We start from the raw sequence: 8,526 nt of genomic DNA, 5'->3' as shown, positions 1-8,526 counted from the left end.
GTTGATGATGGAGATCATGTCCGTGCTTTGGTGATGAAGATCGAAGGCGCAAAGACTAAAGGGCCATATCATATCACATATGAATTGCATGTGATGTTAATCCTTTATGCATCTTATTTTGCTTAGATCGCGACGGTAGCATTATAAGATGATCCCTCACATTAATATCAAGATAATAAAGTGTTCTCCCCTCGTATGCACCGTTGCCAAAGTTCGTCGTTTCAAAGCATCTCGTGATGATCGGATGTGATAGATTCAACGTTCATATACAACGGGTGTAAGCCATGTTGCACACGCGGAATACTTGGGTTTGCTTGACGAGCCTAGCATGTACAGACATGGCCTCGGGACAACGGAAACCGAAAGGTTGAACACGAGTCATATGGATGATATGATCAACATGTTGATGTTCACCATTGAAGCTACAACATCTCACGTGATGATCGGTTTTGGTGTAGTGGATGTGGATCGTGTACCACTTAACAACTATGAGGGATGTTGTATTAAGTGGGAGTTCATTAGTAATTAGATTAAAACATGAACTAATTATCTTAAACATAGTCTGAGTAGTATTTTGAATTAATTTTGTAGTATTGGCATCCGTTTTTCTACCATGCATTAGTCTTGTAATTGAGATAGAAATACTGTTAAAATCTGATAAGAAACTTTATGGATTGGTACCGTATTGTTAATGAATCAAGAATTGATTAAGTCCTATTGCAAACTTTTAGTAAACCTCACATTGTTGATTCAAAGAGCTATGGTTTCAATTAGTACCTAAAGTTATCTTGTCTCCTTGAAACTTGAAGTTCAAATCTGTTTGAAAAGTAAGGAGCTGAAAATTTAGTTTTCAGAAATAATCAAGGTATGAGATATATGTGATATCTAAGACCTTATTGCAAGATGATAGAATATAATTTGGTGAGACTACATAAACTCATAAGTTTTATGGGAATGTATGAAGGTTGAAGACGCCGAGGCGTCACAATCCTCCAACTATTGGGGCACTAATAATATTCGCATATCCATGAAGTTATCATCCTTAGTATGCACCGTTGCTAAGACTCGTCGTTTCGAAGCATCACGTGATGATCGGGTGTGATAGATTCTACGTGTGCATACAACGGGTGCAAGCCAGATTTGCACATGTGAATACCAAGGTTCAAACTTTACGAGCCTAGCATGTACAGACATGGTCTCGGAAAGTCGTCATGATATAATGGATAAAATTATGAGTGAAATTGTTCATCATATTACAAAGTTACTAATAGTGAAATCTGAAACACTTGTCATATGATGATCAAACTTAAAGTAAGAACCTCAAGGTTATTGGTATTTGACCAACAAATCTAGAAGTTAATAATGTTAAAGTGTTTCTTCGAATAATGTAGAAAGCTAAAAGAGAAACTTCAAAAGATATTTTGGCAAAAGAAAAGAAAAGACTAGAAGGTCTAGCTCGGGTGTATATAAATGATATACATGTTATGGTTGTATTCCTAGTTAAGTCACACTATGAAATTCTTGGGTATTAGTACTACATTGGTTGGTATGAAGTGTCATACAAAACAACGCAATACAAGAATACAATGGCCTAAGTGATCGACAAGGAATATGATAGGAATACACGTCACGGAACAAAATAAAGTGTTATTATGTTCGTCGTTGGCATTCTATCTAGCCCTTAGAATTTATAATAAAGAACTTAATAATTGTTATTTTGCTCTTGTCAAATAAAAACAATGAGTTGTTCAAATTATGACATTACTCCATGAACGATGGATAAGTTATTATAAATTTTAATGGTGAAACACACATACATAACACTGATGCTAAAAATGCCATAAGGCAAATGATTTGAATTCCACTTATTTGTGGAACCGCCATTTAGGTCATGTTAGAAAGGAACGCATGAAGGAACTCTATGCAAATGGATTTTTGGAGTCATTTGATTTTTGAATCATTTGGCGCTTGCAAATCTTTTCTAAAGAGAATGATTAAAATACCGTTCATAGGCCAAAAGTTGAACGGGCAACTAACTTAGTGGAAAAATACATGATGATGTATGTGGTTCACTGGGCATAGTTGTGTGCGGGAGATTCTTCTACTTCATGAAAACTTTCAACAATGAATTGAGTATATATATATGGATATATTCAATAAGGAAGAAGTTTGAAACATTTGAATGGATTCAAATAAATTTCAGCATGAAGTGGAAATCATCGTAATAGAAAAGTCAAATATCTATGATTGGATCATGGTGGAAATATTTGAATTATGAGTTTTAGCGAACATCTAAGAGAGTTATGAAATTGTTCTACAACTCACATTTCTTGGAGTATCATAATGATGATATAGTATTCAAGATATGTATCCAAACCTTGTTGGATTAATGATGAGATAAAAATATTATGACACCATTATATTTTTGTGGATTATGCTTTAGTGACTACCGCTTTTACACTAAATAGAGCATCATCATGATCCGTTGAAATGACACCATACGAGTTATGGCATAGGTAAGAAACCTGATAGTCTTTTCTTAAATTTTGGTATGCATAGCATAAGTAAATAAGTTTACAACCAAAATCGGATGAATGTCTTTGTTGGTTATCCCAGAGATTTGATTGGGAATTCTTCCCACGAGACAAAGACAAAAGTGTTTGTCAATGTTTATTATTTCCGATAAATTGTTTCTAGTGAAGTATTTGAGTGGGAGGACAATATAATTTGATAAGGTTTATGAACACGAGCATAATGATCGAGTAGCGCAGACATCGGAATTGGTTTCGGAAGCGGCCACAACGATCATGGCTCCCATGACTACAAAGTGTTTTAGTCATGGAGATCGAAGTACATATTGAACCTTGTAGGTATGGTTTACTTTGTGATCAAATAAATGATTTGTGGACAAAGGATTGATTTTGAACAATGATAAACCAACTACAAACAAAGAAGTTATGATGGGCCACGACTCCGTTAAAATGGCCATGCGCCATGAAATCCATAATAGATGAATACTTTTTGAAAGTAAATGGATCTATAGACTTGGATGAAATATCCTTGAAGAAGCTCGACTTGTCGAAAAATTGTTTACGACAAAGTTCAAAGAGTTGACTACGATAAGATTAGATCTTCCGTAGAAATGCTTATAGTCTATATGGATTATTCTAGTAGGATGGCAAAATACATTACTTATCGAAGTATGTATTAAAGGTGTATACAAAATACAACCAAGAGTTTTGTCTGGTCCGTGGAATACTAGATAGGTATACAAACTTCAATTTGATGAAGTGAGTATCGCGGAGTTTGAATCTTCACCGGATGAAATAGTCAAAGAGTTTTTGATTTCATCAGAGACGATGAAGAGGCTTGCATTTGCAAGAAATTAAGTGGGAGCGCTAAGACATATTTATAATACTTTATGTAGGTGACATATAGTTGGTTATAAATAATGTAATTATATACTTGATTAAAAAGGTTTCATTGAGAAATTAACTTCAATGAAAAGATATGGATTGAAACAAATTTAGTGTCAAGATCTATGAAGATAGATTGAAACACAAAATAAGTTTAAGTCAAAGTACATAGAATGGATATTGAAATAGTTCAATATAGAAATATTAAGAAGATGTTCTTGTCATGTGAAGTTTTAACAAGACTTGAGTGTATCTGACACTCAATGAGTAAAAACACATGAGTGATTATAGATCACGAATAATATGTACACAATCAGATATCCTATGCTCTAAGAGTGTTATGAGCATGATTCATGTGATGATCACTGAAAAACAGTAAGAATATTCTTGAGTACTTAAGAAGAACCAAGTATATATATATAGTTTTATATGGAGAAATGACAAAACAAATCGTTGTAAGGTGTTGCACTGATACTAATTTTGTCACATATGAAAATAAAATTTCAAATCTCAAATTAGACTAAGTGTTGTTTAAAAGGTAGCACAATGAGCTAGAAGTTGTCTATGCTAGATTTAGAAGAGTTCTAAATATTGTGACGGATTCTACAAAAGAAGGCAGAGTATGTCATTGTTTTGACAATGACAAAGGATGTTAAGTCAAGAAGTTCTTTGAGAACTTGGTGTAGTTCCAATAGTGTCAGAACTTTGAAGCTATATTGTGTGTGACAATATTAGTGACATATTTCAGACCGCGGAATTAAGGTTCCACCAGAAGACCAAACATATTTAATGCCGACTCATTTGGAAATGAGTGATGCGTTGAGACGCAAATGAATTACAAAATACATACGTTTCTGAACGTGTCAGATCCGTTGACTAAAACCTCTCCCGTAAGCAAAACATGATAAAGCACCGGAAGGCCAAGGTGTTATATCTTTACAAATGTAAACTAGATTATTGACTCTAGTGCAAGTGGGAGACTGAAGGAGATATGCCCTAGAGGCAATAATAAAGTGGTTATTATTTATATCTTTATGTTTATGATAAATGTTTATATATCATGCTATAATTGTATTAACCGAAACATTAGTACATGTGTGATATGTAGACAACAAAGAAGTCCCTAGTATGCCTCTTAACTAGCTTGTTGATTAATGGATGATTAGTTTCATAATCATGAACATTGGATGTTATTAATAACGAGGTTATATCATTGTATGAATGATGTAATGGACACACCCATTTAAGCGTAGCATAAGATCTCGTCATTAAGTTATTTGCTATAAGCTTTCGATACATAGTTACCTAGTCCTTATGACCATGAGATCATATAAATCACTTATACCGGAAAGGTACTTTGATTACACCAAACGCCACTGCGTAAATGGGTGGTTATAAAGGTGGGATTAAGTATCCGGAAAGTATGAGTTGAGGCATATGGATCAACAGTGGGATTTGTCCATCCCGATGACGGATAGATATACTCTGGGCCCTCTCGGTGGAATGTCGTCTAATGTCTTGCAAGCATATGAATAAGTTCATAAGAGACCACATACCATGGTACGAGTAAAGAGTACTTGTCAGGAGACGAGGTTGAACAAGGTATAGAGTGATACCGAAGATCAAACCTCGGACAAGTAAAATATCGCGTGACAAAGGGAGTTGGTATCGTATGTGAATGGTTCATTCGATCACTGAAGTCATCGTTGAATATGTGGGAGCCATTATGGATCTCCAGATCCCGCTATTGGTTATTGGTCGGAGTGAGTACTCAACCATGTCCGCATAGTTCGCGAACCGTAGGGTGACACACTTAAGGTTTGATGTTGAAATGGTAGAACTTGAATATGGAATGGAGTTCGAATATTTGTTCGGAGTCCCGGATGAGATCCCGGACATCACGAGGAGTTCCGGAATGGTCCGGAGAATAAGATTCATATATAGGAAGTCATATTCCAAGTTTGGAAATGATCCGGTGCATTTATGGCAGGTTCTAGAAGGTTCTAGAAAAGTCCGGAAGAAATCACCATGGAAAGTAGAGTCCCGGAGGGACTCCACCTTGCATGGCCAGCCAACCCTAAAGGGGAGGAGTCCAAGGTGGACTCCCCTAGGGTGGCCGGCCAACCCACCTCAAGGAAAGGTGGGAGTCCCACCTTGGGTAGGACTCCCTCCTTGAGTAGGTTTCCCACATATGGGAGGTTTTAGTGTTGGGGTCTTATTCGAAGACTTGGACTAGAACTCTTGGGGCTTCCACCTATATAATGAGGAGGAGAGGGAGGGGGGCAGCCACTCTTTGGCTCAGCCTTGGCCGCACCACCTAGGGCTGCCCTTGGCCGGCGCCCTAGCCTCCCCCTCTCTCCCCAAACCCTAGCGGTCTCTCTCCTCCACCACATCCTGCACGCTTAAGCGAAGCTCCGCCGGATTTCTCCACCACCACCGACACCACGCCGTCGTGCTGTCGGATTCAAGAGGAGCTACTATGTGGTGACCCGGCATACCACTGCATGGTGTAGTATGCAAGTCTGATATAACACCAATGAAACACAGTTCCACGGGTATCATATCGCTCAGAGTGGTACAACAGAAACATATGCGGGTCCAAGGCATGTCTATAGAATTACAACACCGACTCTATTACATAAGATCAGCACAGCCTCTTACTTTACAATGAGGTAAATCTTCAAATAAACTCCAGAAGAACGACTCGTAGTCTAATCTTATCACGAACTCTATTTGTAGAGTATTTGACTAACTCTAGAGGTTGTGAATAGATTCTAGCTAAATAGGAGCTAGGTTTAGGAAACTAGTTCCTTTCTATTGCTAAGCTAGGTTTGATCCTTGTTGGATGTGGTATCTGATTTCTCTGATAGGGTCCTGTCTCTTGAAGTAGTTGTTGACTCCTCGGCCTTCGAGTTGCACTGTAGATCCTCCATCGTGGCCTCCATATCTAAGCAGGGGATTTAAGAGTGGGATGAGTACGAGCGTACTCAACAAGTTCATTATAGGAAAGAGGTGTTTAATGCACTAGCTACGAGCATTAGACCGTAAAGTCTAATACCAATGCAGGTTTTCATAATCACTTCTTCAAAAGGTTGCTTTTATTCAGAAGAACTATGTCCGTCAGCCTTCACCGGTTTACTAGAACTTCATGGAGCTCCTTTCCGGCCGCGTTCGCAGTTCCATATCCCGGAACAGGGAGTGACAGGTCACGGTTCTTTACACTCTGCGAGAGGTGTGTTGCTTTACCCATAAGAGATCTTAACCTTGGTGCCAACCGAGTTGCGAGCCCGTCCACACTTCCTATGGTGTGAGGCCCGGTATAAGGTCTAGCCAATCATGTTCCTCCGCTACCTCGAACACCCACCCGTTGTTGCATACCCCGACCCTGGGTCCTCGTCGGTCCTCTTACACCACTTAAGGATGGACCCCGACCACGACAACGGCTTGGGACTCGTTAACCAAACTCCTTCGCCGTAGCTGCAACCCATCATAGACCACTTACCGTGGGGAATTAGAATGGGATCCCCACCCCACCGCTTGCCCAACCTCGGGTCAAGTGTCTACGGTAAGCGCATCCGTTGATGTACGAGAGGTGGAAACACTTTTGACTACTCCGTCCCACTCCGGATCTTATGGTTAACACGGGTATTACGGCACAAGAATCATTGGCGACATTTGTTGTTTAATCCTAGATGGATATAAACCCTTGCAATGGAACCTCCACCATATCAACACAATCCATGGTTCCATTGCCCACCACATAGTCATATTCATAGTTATGAAAATAGTGGTTTTGGTTTTTATGCAATAGTGATAATCATAGTACTTTGCAAGTAATTTGATAAAGATAATCAATTGACATGAGCAAGTGATGAACTTGCCTTTCTTGACTGCAAGATTATGCAGGCAAGGTCTTCGATGCGTAATAACTCCAAATTCTGAAATAGCATCATCGTCTGGTAAGGACGATGTTTAAAAGATTGGCAAGGATGCAATAATGCATAAGAATGAGATGCAAGCGCTCTAAGCGTGACCTAACCCTGATGATTTAGGATCAGTGAGTTGTAATGATTGGTTTAGGGTGTGTTGCACTTTTAGAGTGATTCGCATACAAGGTTCTTATTCAGGTGTGATTTACTTGGTATTGTAAACAGGTAGATAATAAAGCATAATAATCAATTGAGCACACAAAGAATGACAATTGGCATAATGTTATCAAGTAAAGAACAGTGGTCAGTTTTAATACTATATGGCATGTTTAATGATTGATTATCATATACTTTAAAAGAATAACTTTTAAAGAACATGTACTTTGATAAAGATCAAGTATGGTAATTAGGTTTGTGGGTTGCTATAATTTATTCTGGTTTCAAGTAGTTTACGGAGTAAGTATAAGATGGATCACAACATAGTTGGATTCATCAACAACTAGAGCTTGTAAGGTTGAGATAAGCCTAGGCATCCTAAGCAATTCATTATACATGGTTATTGTCAAGGTTGGTTTATCTTGCTAGTCATAGTCGGCTAAGGCTTATAGGTCCTTATAAGCGAGGGTTGGTGATGATTCCTTATGTTCTTCAAAAGAATAACTTTTGAAGAACATACTTCTTAAATAATAAGAAGTATATCAATTAGGGTTGAGGTTGTCTAGGTTTTGCTACTTGGATCCACTAAGTAAGGAATTATTGGCTCCTAAATAGGATGGTTCATAATTATGAAGTATTTGTAGGGTTCAGTGGACTATGGTTATGTAATACTAAATAGTAGGTGTAGATGCTTTTGGGGTTCATCACACTGGTGTGATGCTAATTATGGATAACTAAGGATGATGGTTTTGACAGTAGAAGCTAGGATTTAAACTTGGTTGATCCTACTTGATCAACTAGGTTTAGTGATATGCATACATGGATTACTAAATTGCTAGTGATAGGGTTATACATTTTATGTGGACATAGGTATGTCTTTTAGTTGCTAATGGTGGCTCTATGATTTGAATTGAAGTACCATGATCACCTGTTCTAACCTTGGGTTTAGGTTAGAAGCAAATTAGGGTTCACATGTAATAATAGAACTAGGGTTCCTACTTAATTTAGGGTTTTAGGAGTCACAT

This window comes from Lolium rigidum, chromosome 5, assembly GCF_022539505.1.
Source record: "Lolium rigidum isolate FL_2022 chromosome 5, APGP_CSIRO_Lrig_0.1, whole genome shotgun sequence".
Lineage (NCBI taxonomy): Eukaryota > Viridiplantae > Streptophyta > Magnoliopsida > Poales > Poaceae > Lolium > Lolium rigidum.
This window is presented reverse-complemented; position numbering follows the sequence as displayed.